General features: G+C 41.2%; 1 protein-coding gene across 10 annotated transcripts in view; it reads left to right on the top strand.

The window, feature by feature from the left end:
- Positions 1-12557, top strand: part of ptprsa (protein tyrosine phosphatase receptor type Sa) — a 513824-nt gene that overhangs the window by 85238 nt on the left and 416029 nt on the right. For all 10 annotated transcript variants that reach the window (XM_060941290.1, XM_060941298.1, XM_060941295.1 and 7 more), the window contains exon 2: positions 11591-11679. The gene's annotated coding sequence lies outside the window, so the exon portion shown is untranslated. The remainder of the gene's footprint in view (positions 1-11590; positions 11680-12557) is intronic.

Here is a 12557-nt window from a genome sequence, read left to right as displayed (position 1 = left end):
ATTCAATGGCACTGCTGTGGTATAAATCATATTATTATACATACAGGACATTTTTTCGATGGAATAAAAACATGTATTCTATTCCCTTCTCACAGGTTTCATTAATTTGGCTCGATAACATTCTATATTGTTCCATATCGCTGATCCTACGTGTATTACGTCACTCTACCCAATGGAGAATGAGCACTGAATGTGGTTTCCGATATTGCATGGTTGTCAAGACAACATGACGTCACATGTCAGAGCTGATGCGAATATCCAATGGGAAAGTTTTCTGCTGTCCAATGGAGGTACCGCGCCTTTAAATTCGATACCTGGTGGGTGCGTAAGTTTCAATAGAATAACTAGAAACAAACAAAAGGAACTCGCACACCTATATGCCGATGTAATAATGTACTTTTATTACATATTAAAACAACCAAAAAAGTGCTACCCAAGTGAAAAGTGCAAACGTTTCGGTCACAATCAGACCATCCTCAGTGCAAACATTAAAAATAAAGACACGCCCATATATAGACAAGGCCACGTACACGGAAGACAGATAATGGACCTACAACCAAACTTGAATACAGGTTAGGGTGCATGGATAAAGACATCCTATCATCAGTACCGTTCCTGTTATGATTTAACTAATGACATAATTTATAGTCATGATACATGTCATAAAGAAAGAAAATAATAATAAAAAAATATGAAAAACATCGGACAATAAGCATAAGACTAAGCATACAAATTATTCATAGAAAGCAAGTCAAGTCAAAATCATCATTCAATCCATTCGGTTGCAATGTTTTTAAATAAAAAATCCATCTGCCCTCACATCTCAGTAAAAACTGGCTAGTACAGCTACTACGACGATTGGGGAGAACTCTATCAATGCCAACAAACTTAAGATCATTAGCCAAATGTTTAGCTTCATTGAAGTGTCTTGCAACTGGCGATTTGGAGTCCCCCCTATATACTTTTTTGAAAGTTTTCTGCTACGCATGTGCACAACCATTTCTGTGTTCGCCAGGAAAGAGAAAGACGTGTTGAACACCCGAAAGGCTACCAAAACTTCATTAGATATTCTTCACACATATTTACAAGAGAAAAACATACCAACGGACATCAAAAAACTGGAAAAGAGACACATCAGAGACATAAAACTTCTGTGCTAGCGAGCGACTGTGACAATTTGTAAACAAACATGGCCGCCAGGTTTGCTTCGTTAAGTAAGGAAGATCTTGAGAGAATTTTGAAAGAGAAAGGCATGCTGAACACCTGAAAGGAATGTGTATGTATAATAATAATAATAATAATAATAATAATAATAATAATAATAATATTGGCTGGCTTTTTATTTGTGGTATATCAGATATATTCCATTCAGCTAGCATGAGATTGAACTCATCTTCGACTTGTTCAGTTGAAGTTCATGCTAGCTGAATGGAATATATCTGATATACCATGAAAAAAAGCCAACCAATATTATTTAAATACTGCATTTCCCCAATCCAAACATATCGACGCTATTTCTATGCAGTGCCTTAAGAAACCTCATCAAGAAGGTTCTCTGCTTGCTTAAACCAGATTCGGCTTCAAACTTTAGGGCTTTAAGCAAGATTCCTGATATACCACTTGGATAAAAAACAACTGCCAAATGTCTCCCATCTCATCTCATCTCATCTCATTATCTCTAGCCGCTTTATCCTTCTACAGCAGGGGTAGACAATTATTTTTCACAAGGGGCCACATGAGAAACCAAAATTATGTCAGAGGGCCACGATAAATTTAGGTTGTAATTTTATTGACCAGATGTAAGGCGCACCTTTTTAATATAGGGTGAATTCAGGTAAATTGGGCCACTTTTTTTGCAAACTTGGAAAGACCCCCCCCCCCCCCCCCCCCCCCCCCCCGCCGCCTTTTAGGGGTACACCAGCCCATCCCCTTACCCTCAGGGAGGCGTTTTAGAGTACCAAATGCCATTAAAAACCTATACAAGAAATCGTTTGTTCCCAATGTAGTTAATATGATAAACAAAGTGGGAATTGTATCCAACACATAGGCGACTTTTGCAAACCAAGATGAGTCTTGTTTTATTTATTTAATCATTTATTTATTGGAGTAGTATTCCTTACTACTTTTACATTTTAAAATTTTTACACTTAATTTAATCATCTATTTATTAGAGTAGTATTCCTTACTATTTTTACATGAAATGGAGTCATATGTGTTTTTTATGTGGTGAAACTGAAGACAAGTTTCCACACTTGTGGACAATAAAGATTCATTCATTCATTCATCACAGAAATATTATGGCATCCAAATGACTTAAAGCAAATAAAGTAGTAATGTTGCAACAATTTAAATACATTTGTGGTGATTGGTCAGTAAAATTGGAAGAGATGAAAAGCTCAGTGCGTAAGTGGCCCAGTTTACCTGATGGCCCAATTTACCTGAATCCACCCTACTTAATATATATTCATGTCAATACATAATTAATATTAATATTATATTTATTCATAGGCTATGTGGAATTGCGGTGTAGGCTACATATAAAGAAGAAAACAAGACCAGTCATTGAATCAGTGGAATTTATTATTTACATTTATTTATTATATATACAATTTAGCTGACATGCCTGACTGACAACGACGTGCTGGCTATCCTCACTTGTTGCAGTTGACGTTCACGCACAGCTCACAGCTTGCACGTTCGAACGTAACCATGAAAGTAGCGCTTTCAAAATAAAAGTCGCACCATTATATTGCACTCGGAATATGGGGGTTTCCCCATTTATTTTATAATTTATAATTGGCCTCGCGGGCCGGACAGGGACACACAACGGGCCGGATGTGGCCCGCGGGCCGTAGAATGCCCAGGTCTATTCTACAGGGTCCCAGGCAAGCTGGAGCCTATCCCAACTGACTACGGGCGAAAGGTGGGGTACACCCTGGACAAGTCGCCAGGTCATCAGAGGGCTGACACATAGACACAGACAACCATTCACACTCACACCTATGGTCAATTTAGAGTCACCAGTTAACCTAACCTGCATGTCTTTGGACTGTGGGGGAAACCGGAGCACCCAGAGGAAACCCACGCGGACACGGGGAGAACATGCAAACTCCGCACAGAAAGGCTCTCGCCGGCCACGGGGCTCGAACCCAGACCTTCTTGCTGTGAGGCGACAGCGCTAACCACTACACCACCGTGCCGCCCACTGCCAAATGTATAATATGCATTATAAATGTAGAGATACTCTAGTTTGCGCTTGGCTGTTGTCAATGCAGAGTATTTAATATCTTCAAATTATTCATTTCAATTATTCAGCTTTTTTAGTTCCCTTTTATTGTTGGCCCTCCAGTTTCATCTTGACCCTGACTCATTGTGGTAATCATTATTCAGTCTTTCTGCAGAGCTGATGCTTAACTAATGAGTGCTTTTGCACTTATCTGCACCAAACACTGCCGCTAATGCAACTCTGAGTCAGAGCGGCTGGTGCTGGAGAGACATTTGCAAGCCGAGTGTTGCATTTTGGGAAGTGATGGCTTAAGAGACCAATGAATCAGTCGAGTGTATTGGCTGTGTGTGCTAGACAACTGGACTGTGGCTCCCCTTCTATCTCTCAGAGAGCATGTGGATGATCACTTCCCTGTGGTTTAACATTGCTGCGCTGTGTATGTTCACGGTACTTGGCATTTGTTCTCTGAGTCGACGCCCACTATCATCTTCTGGTAAATTGCTGTGTGAAATCTGTATTGCTGTAATTGCCAGTAAGCCTGCTAGAAAGTGTTGCTAGAAATTAGCTTAATGCAATTCCATATGTGAAACCTGGCCATGACTGAGCATTATGCAACTGGCGTGATAACGAATCGTTCATGCCATTCGTATGTCTCCCAAAGCCTTGGCTTCTGACTCATATCCTCGCCTGCAGTGTCTCCATCATGCTTTTATGAAGGATTTGTTTTCAAATCTGTTTTTATATTCTAACCAATTTACTCAGGTCTCTGTGTGAAATGGACATTGGTGCAGACCAAATAAGTGGTTATGTTGTATTATAGCTTTTATGTCCCCATAAAAAAGGAAGATGAAGCATGTATTACTGAGTGTCTGTGTGCAGATGATGACAAGCTCACAGGTATAAATATCCAGTTTCTGTGTGCCGTATAAGAACATATCTGGATAAATTTTCCCCCTACACTATGACTATAGAGATTATTTAGATTTTTTTTTAATCATTGTCGTATGGCAGTTAAATCAGACAAATAGAGGGGAGACGCTTTACAACTGTTAAATTACCCCTGCAGCCTCATCACATTAATTTCCACTGTTAAGTTTAAGTTCTGTCCAGTGAATGCCCTAATATTTGCCCTTTATGTTGCTTAGCAACCAAAGCTTACTGTTACCACATTACATTACACGATGGATGAATTATTATGAATATTATTGACATGACCACTTATTCAATCTGCACCAGCATCCATTTTAGACGAATTGTTTGTCATGAAAGTTATTAATAATAAATAATCTATTATTATTGAACACTGCTTCATGTCATATTTGTTTGTCATTACAATTAATGAATGACATTTCATACTTTTTACTGATTTAAAGTTATGTTTAATGTTGCAGACGTTCCAGGAAACAAATTAGTTCCTGTTATCAATTACAGTACAACTACTTATATAGGAGCTATAAACAGTCATTCCCTCTCCAGCCTCGCTCTCTCTCGCTCTCTCGGTTAATACAGTTAATATAGAGTACAGTTAGCTTAGCATTTTATATTTACCAGACATTTGGCACTAAAGATCAACTTGTTAAAAGTACCTTAAAATCTTTGTTTCATAACAACATATTTTTAATCCATGTTTGACTTGGCCAATGTGGATTGTCTATCATGTACTGTAAGTCTCTGTAAATAAGCCGTTACTACAGAAAGGAAAATGTGTCAAAATGAGTGCATTAATATAGACCTGTGATTGTTATTGCAGCTGGAATTACTGTCAGGATCTGCTTTTCTAGAAAATTAATCAACAACTTCTGACAAATCAGATTTGAGAATTCAGCAGAATCGAATATAAAGACCAATAACCAGTGAGAGCTGAGCTGAACTGTCACTTATCATGTTTGTTTTGTTTATGAGAAATCCTGAAAGATCCCACGTTTGGAGAGATGGAATCACTGATTCATATAGATAGTTCAAGTTCTCCTCACTGCAGAAGAAAAAGTCCAAGGTGTGGAGTGTGTTTCAGGCTAGATATATACTCACTGGCCACTTTAGTAGGAACTTGTTCTTGATTCTAAGATTCCTGTTCTTGGCTGGCAGGAGTGGAACCCAATGTGGTCTTCTGCCGTTGCATGCTGAGATGCTTTTCTGCTCACCACGGTTGTAAAGAGTGATTATCCCCTTCGGACACAACAAAAAATGCTATGGAACATCATGTGTACAATTGTACATATTATGTCTGAAGGGGTTATCTCATCTCATCTCATTATCTCTAGCCGCTTTATCCTGTTCTACAGGGTCGCAGGCAAGCTGGAGCCTATCCCAGCTGACTACAGGCGAAAGGCGGGGTACACCCTGGACAAGTCGCCAGGTCATCACAGGGCTGACACATAGACACAGACAACCATTCACACTCACATTCACACCTACGGTCAATTTAGAGTCACCAGTTAACCTAACCTGCATGTCTTTGGACTGTGGGGGAAATCGGAGCACCCGGAGGAAACCTGCGCGGACATGGGGAGAACATGCAAACTCCGCACAGAAAGGCCCTCGCCAGCCATGGGGCTCGAACCTGGACCTTCTTGCTGTGAGGCGACAGCGCTAACCACTACACCACCGTGCCGCCCCAGCTCAAACCTATCTGGCTATTTTCCTCTGACCTCTCTTATCAACAAGGCATTTCCACCCAAAGAACTGTCGCTCACTCAATGTTTTTTTTATTTGAGACTGTAGGGGGAAGCCATGGCCTAATGGTTAGAGAAGCAGTTTTGGGACCAAAAGGTCACTGGTTCGATTCCCTGGACCAGCAGGACTGGCTGAAGTGCCCTTGAGCAAGGCACCTAATCCCCAACTGCTCCAACAAGAGTGGTGGTGTACCTTGTGTCTGACTAGCCAAAGAAAAAGTTGATGATGTGATCATCAGTTTCAGTGGTGCCCGACCGAAACAAAAAAAAAAACTAGAGACTGTTGTGTGTGAAAACCCCAGGAGATCAGCAGTTTCTGAAATACTCAAACCAGTCCATCTGGCACCAACACCCATGTCACAGAGATCACAATTTTTCCCATCCTGATATTTGAAGTGAACATTAACTGAAGCTCTTGATTTGTATCTGCATGATTTGATGTATTGTGCTGCCGTCAAGGGATTGGCTGAGTAGAGAACTGCATCAAACAGCAGGTGGATGGGTGTTCCTAATAAAGTGACCAGTGTGTGTGTTTCAGGTTGGGCAGTATTTTCTGAGGCTTAGAATCTGTAGCTCCTCCCCCTGAACTTTTGATTGTGCAGCGATGATGATCGCAGATGTTTTATTAAGAAGAAGAACAACAACTTTATTCATCACACGCTTGTGAAATTCCTCTCTGCATTTAGCCCATCTGAAGCAGTGAACACACACACATACCCATGCCAACAGCGCCCGGGGAGCAGTTGGGAGTTAGGTGCCTCGCTCAAGGGCACCTCAGCCCAAGGCCGTCCCATATTAACCTAACCGCATGTCTTTGGACTGTGGGGGAAACCGGAGCACCCAGAGGAAACCCACGCAGACAACATGCAAACTCCACACAGAAAGGCCCTCGCCGGCCACTGGGCTCGAACCCAGAACCTTCTTGCTGTGAGGCGACCGTGCTAACCACTTACACCACTGTGCCACCCACAATCTTGTGATGTGCAGAATTTGATAGCTGAAGGATGTTTTGTGACAAAAATCTGTTCAAATCTGTCATGTATGTTTGGTGCCTCTCATGTGTAAAATACAGCATCAGGATTATATAAAGCTTGTAGTGTTAACCAGGTATTCGATGAGAAAAACAAAAGGTTCTTTAAGAGTTCTTTGGATAATTAAGTGCTTCGAGCTCCCTACAGGGGTTCTAAGTGTATTTTGTAGTAAGAGCATAAAAATACTAAACAACTCATTAGTCAAGACAAATTATTTGTAATAGTTTAAAATGACACGTTCTGCGGTACTTTAATTATGAATGTGAGCACTGCGAATGAAGTGTGTGCCATATGGATGGTTTGCAATTCATAACTGTAGACAATTAGAAGCTTTGGGGCATTATATCAAAAACCAGAATAAATCATAATTTAGTCCAGTATTCAGAAGCCACATTGGTGAAGCAACACCGTTTTTCTTCTCTAATTTCCCAAGAGTGAATGTTCATTGTAGCAAGGCGTTTGGAGTACCGGTTCATCACAGATCCACCATCTCCCAATTTACCATACCCCATGATGCTTTGCCATCTGTCACTACAGTGCCTGCTTTACACTCCAACATGTTTGAAGCCGTGAGAAAACAAACGTGATTGGTCTTTTCTCTGAGTGTTGAGAGGAGAACAGGATTCAGTGCTCCACCCATATTATATAATCCAGAGTGCAGCTATTGATGGCTTTCTGGCTGCATATTAGCGATGTAGCAATCTGATCACCAAACCTTTACCTGCATTACTTTAATCTTGACTTGAATTACTTGTACATTGTTGTGCAAGGCTCAAAATAGAAGCATTTGCTAACCTGGGACTGGTGTTAGCATTAGCATAATGCTGTCCTATGAGGCCCGTGTTATGTAATAAAGCATTGCTGTGACTCATAGAGCTGAGACATAGAACATAACATCAGCTAGCAAGGTTAGAATTAGCGCTGATGTACAGTTGTAGAATGTGAAGGACAGGAATGGTGGTGGTGGTGTGTGTGTGTGTGTGTGTGTGTGTGTGTGTTTGGAGTAAATTGCCATACATTAAATGTATTCCCAGGACAAGCCACTTGGCAGAGAGGCTCGTGAGGACACAACACAGCCCCAGAGCCCTCTGGGATCGCTCTCGGCCGTTAGCTGTTATGATTGGCTGGGCTCGAATTAGAGCACCCTGCCAGGAAGAGGAATCGTGTCCGGGCTGGTTGTCTTGGAAACCGTGCCTCAAGAGGTTCATGGGAAGAAAGAAAGCAGTAGGCAGGGATGGGTTTGATGAGAGAATGGCTGTTTCTTGAGTGCAAAACGTCCAGCTAGGAGAACAAGTGTGATATTTCTTTACCCCATAATACTAACATTCGGTAGCTGATCGCTTCAGTTTCGAAAAAACAACACATGCATTTCATTTATTCATGTCTTTTTCAAGTAAAAGACATGGTTCTCAAAGTGGGGTCAGTGAAGCATAGCCAGGTAATTGTAATTTTTACCTCGCCCAAGATGGAGTCCACCAGGGGGCGAGGTATTGTTTTTGGTCGGGTTTCTTTGTTTCTTTGTTTTTTTGTTAACGATATTATGGGAAAATGACTGGACCAATCTTCATGAAACTTTCAGGATAGATGGGCATTGATCTCAAATAGAACCTCAAACATTTTGAGGGTCATCCGGTCAAGGTCACCAAAAAGGTCAAAATCGTTTTTGTTGTGTCTACTGCCTCATATAGAGGCGCTAGACACCATGTCATCGTGCTGTAAGAATGTAAGAGTGTAACGATCGCGCACTGCACACACGCATACATGTGTTCCAATTAAAATGGCCGGTGAGTGTATACAATTTGGTTCACCATTCTATATAAATGGACTAGACTAAAGAAATTGCTTTCAGCCATGTTTATGCTTATTACAGAGGGAAAGTGCGTTCCACTGAGCTCTAGCACCGGGCCATTTCCGGGAAATAAGAGTTTGGGTCATGGTGACAGCGTGTGTATGTCAGCCTCGGTTCAGAAGTTTCAGTTTCGAAAACTGTAAGAGGTAAGAGTAGAATAATATAAAGTACAGACACTTGGTATATTTTACTTCTGTGATTATTAAATTGTTTATTTTTGGATTACACTTCATTTTTGTGGCTACTGCCTCATAGTGTAAATATCTCATCTCATCTCATTATCTCTAGCCGCTTTATCCTGTTCTACAGGGTCGCAGGCAAGCTGGAGCCTATCCCAGCTGACTACGGGCGAAAGGCGGGGTACACCCTGGACAAGTCGCCAGGTCATCACAGGGCTGACACATAGACACAGACACCCATTCACACTCACATTCACACCTACGGTCAATTTAGAGTCACCAGTTAACCTAACCTGCATGTCTTTGGACTGTGGGGGAAACCGGAGCACCCGGAGGAAACCCATGCGGACACGGGGAGAACATGCAAACTCCGCACAGAAAGGCCCTCGCCTGCCACGGGGCTCGAACCCGGACTTTCTTGCTGTGAGGCGACAGCGCTAACCACTACACCGCCTTAGTGTAAATATATATGCTATATTTACTGTATGGACATGGTATCAGAAAACAATTGTATTTATAAGCAGTAGCCACATGTACCCATAGGGTATCTATTTTTTTTCGCGATATCTTCCTTCATATTCATCAGAAGTGCTACCGGGCGAGGTTTGTTTTGCCTGGCAACACTTTGTTGTTGTTGTTGTTTGTTTTTAATTACAGTGATAGAAATCACAAGCAACCCTTAAGCAGGAATGGAAAAATTACTGAAAAATTATACCGAAGTATAAAAATCTTAAAAATCTTTCTTAGTTAAGTGTCCAAATAAATAGTTGCTAATTTTACATGTTCTTAAGTATTTTAAAAAAGTAACTTTTATGACTTATCTCAAACTGATTTTTGTTTTAAAGCAACTACTCTGTTGAGCATGAAAGCATCATTCAATCTTTGTAATCTTGTTGGTCATATGCATGAATAACACTCCATAGTTTGCTAACGTATGGAGCATTGCAATAAGCATTTCACTGCATGTCGTACTTTGTATGATTATGCATGTGACAAAATTTGAATTATGTATTGAGTTCTTATAGTATTTACATTACGTTACATTACATTACATGGCATTTAGCAGACGCTCTTATCCAGAGTGACGTACAACAAGTGCAAAAGTCAGGTACACAAAGTGCTGAACTTCTAGACAAGAAAGTTCTAGTGCCAACTGGACAAGTGACAGCAGTAGCTTGTGTAATATGCTGTTGAAATCCCAATACTTAAACAGCCAAGGAAACAAACCAACCATATAAAGTATAACTAAAGAACTCAAAACAGCTAACCCCAGGCTAGACTGTACACAGCCTGGGTTAGTCTAGACTGAAATGCAGTTACACAGTGGGCAGGGAAGAAGGGGAGAGGTGCAGCCTGAAGAGGTGAGTCTTCAGTCTGTGCTTGAAGGTGGTCAGGGAGTCGGCAGTTCTGACCTCAGTGGGAAGGTCATTCCACCAACAGGAACCAGGACAGACAGTAGTCTTGAGTAGGCTGAGCAGGAGTGGAGAGGAGGAAGGGCCAGACGACCAGTAGTACTGGAGCGTAGAGCTCTGGCTGGCATGTGGGGGCGGAACAGACTCTGGAGGTATGCTGGCCCTGACCCCTTGAGAGCCTGGTAAGCTAGCGCCAATGTCTTAAATTTGATGCGAGCTGTGATAGGTAGCTAGTGCAGGTCGGCAAGCAGAGGGGTGACATGGGAAGAACAAGGGAGGTTGTAGACCAGGCGAGCTGCAGCATTCTGGATGAGCTGCAGGGGTCTGATGGCAGAAGCTGGAAGGCCAGCAAGGAGAGAGTTGCAGTAGTCCAAGCAGGACAGGATCAGCGCTTGGACCAGGAGCTGAGTAGAGTAGGTGGTAAGAAAAGGGCGGATCCTTCAGATGTTGTAGAAGAAGAATCTACATGTCCGGGTTACTGCAGTGATGTTCGTTGAGGAGGAGAGTCTGTTGTTGAACACGACCCCTAGGTTCTTTGCACTGAGTGAAGGAGACCCAGAGATGTTCCCCATGGAGATGACAATGTCCAGGGGTGGAGAGGATGGAGCAGGAATGTAGATTACCTCTGTTTTGCCTGGGTTGAGCTTCAGGTGATGGTTGTCCATCCAACTCTGGAGGTCACGCAGGCAAGCAGAGATGCGAGCGGAAATCTGTGTGTCAGAAAGAGGAAAAGAGAGAAACAGTTGGGTGTCATCAGCATAGCAGTGGTAGGTATTTATCCAGTTTCATTGCTCACTGTGATTGAATGAGTTTAATCCAAACCTTAATAAATCAGAAACAAGTAGGCTATATGTTCTGTTAACTTGGATCTAGTGTGTTCATTAATAGAAAGCTCTGTAGCTTCAATAAATATTGCACACTTAAGTAATTTCATGAACAAATCTGGGCTGAGAAGGTTCAAGGTTCATCGAAGTTAAAGCAAAAGTGGTCGCTGGGTTTAAAAAGTTTGAGAACCCTTGATGTAAAGAAGATATGATTGCAACATTTTGAAAAATGGTGTAGTGTTTAATGCAGATTTGCGCTTGTCTTCTCCTGCAATCAGAGCGCTTGGTCACTCTAGAGCGCATTCATCATGCTGAAGTTTCGCTCTTGAAAACTGTGCATCATTTCATACTCCTTTTGAAACTCCTCGTTTCTCTTTTATTCCCTGCTCATCTCAAGGTACAGGCAACTCCGGCAAGAAGGAAGAAAAAGAGACATTGAAGAGAAGAGCTGGAGAATGAAGCTGCAGAGCCTTTGAAAATAGAGAGGTAAGCGCAGTAGATTACAGTCTAAAATGGACCTGTTTCCTGTATTTTATACTTCTGCCTAATCTCAGTCATTCATACTCAGCACATTTTACAAATCACACATAATTAGGTATGTTACTGTCCAAGCAGTGAGGAGGTTTCTGCTTTCTAGCCAATTTCTAAATAGTTCACGAAGCAAAATGCAGATTGTTCTGTTTGTATGAAGTGATTTTATGTTATTTACATTTATGCATTTGATTTATGCAATTATCCAGAAGGACTTAAATGAAGTGGAAGATGACCTGTTTGAGCAAAAAATTACATTATACAATTTTCTGCTTGCACGAAATGTCCTTGATTCTATCTGATTCTACGTCTACCTGACTTTTTTATTTGTTTGTTTTTGGATGGTCTCCACGAGGCAGTCAGTCACAGTTGTGCCATTTTTTTTTTTTTTTTAATGGATTTTATGGCTGGTCAATGTTTTGGATTTTTTTTATAAACTCTGATTAATCCTTTCCAGGAATAGATTCTGGACTTTTTATTTTTTTGATAATTTTGTAAGTGATGTTGATTTTGCAGGGGTATTTTGTGTAGATTAATTACATTTAGTATAAATACAGAGGTGATTACAGGAAATCACATGTGCTGATTGGTCGAGAGAGTCGGACTATTTCTCGATAATCACCTCCAGTGACTTGGCAAAATATGGCCGATCGCTTTGTCACCAGAGAGAATTACAAATTATGAAAGAAAATGCTATTCCTAAAAGTACTAAAGATGCTACGAAGCTTGGTCTAAAACTATTCAAAGGTAAGGTGGAGTTGTGATTGATTTTCAGAGGTGGACAAAGTACCCAACTTCATTACTTAAGTCAGAGTACAGATCCCACTGGTCAA

This window comes from Neoarius graeffei, chromosome 15, assembly GCF_027579695.1.
Source record: "Neoarius graeffei isolate fNeoGra1 chromosome 15, fNeoGra1.pri, whole genome shotgun sequence".
Taxonomy (NCBI): Eukaryota; Metazoa; Chordata; class Actinopteri; order Siluriformes; family Ariidae; genus Neoarius; species Neoarius graeffei.
The sequence above is the reverse complement of the archived record's forward strand: the minus strand, read 5'-3'. Positions and strand labels throughout refer to the sequence as shown.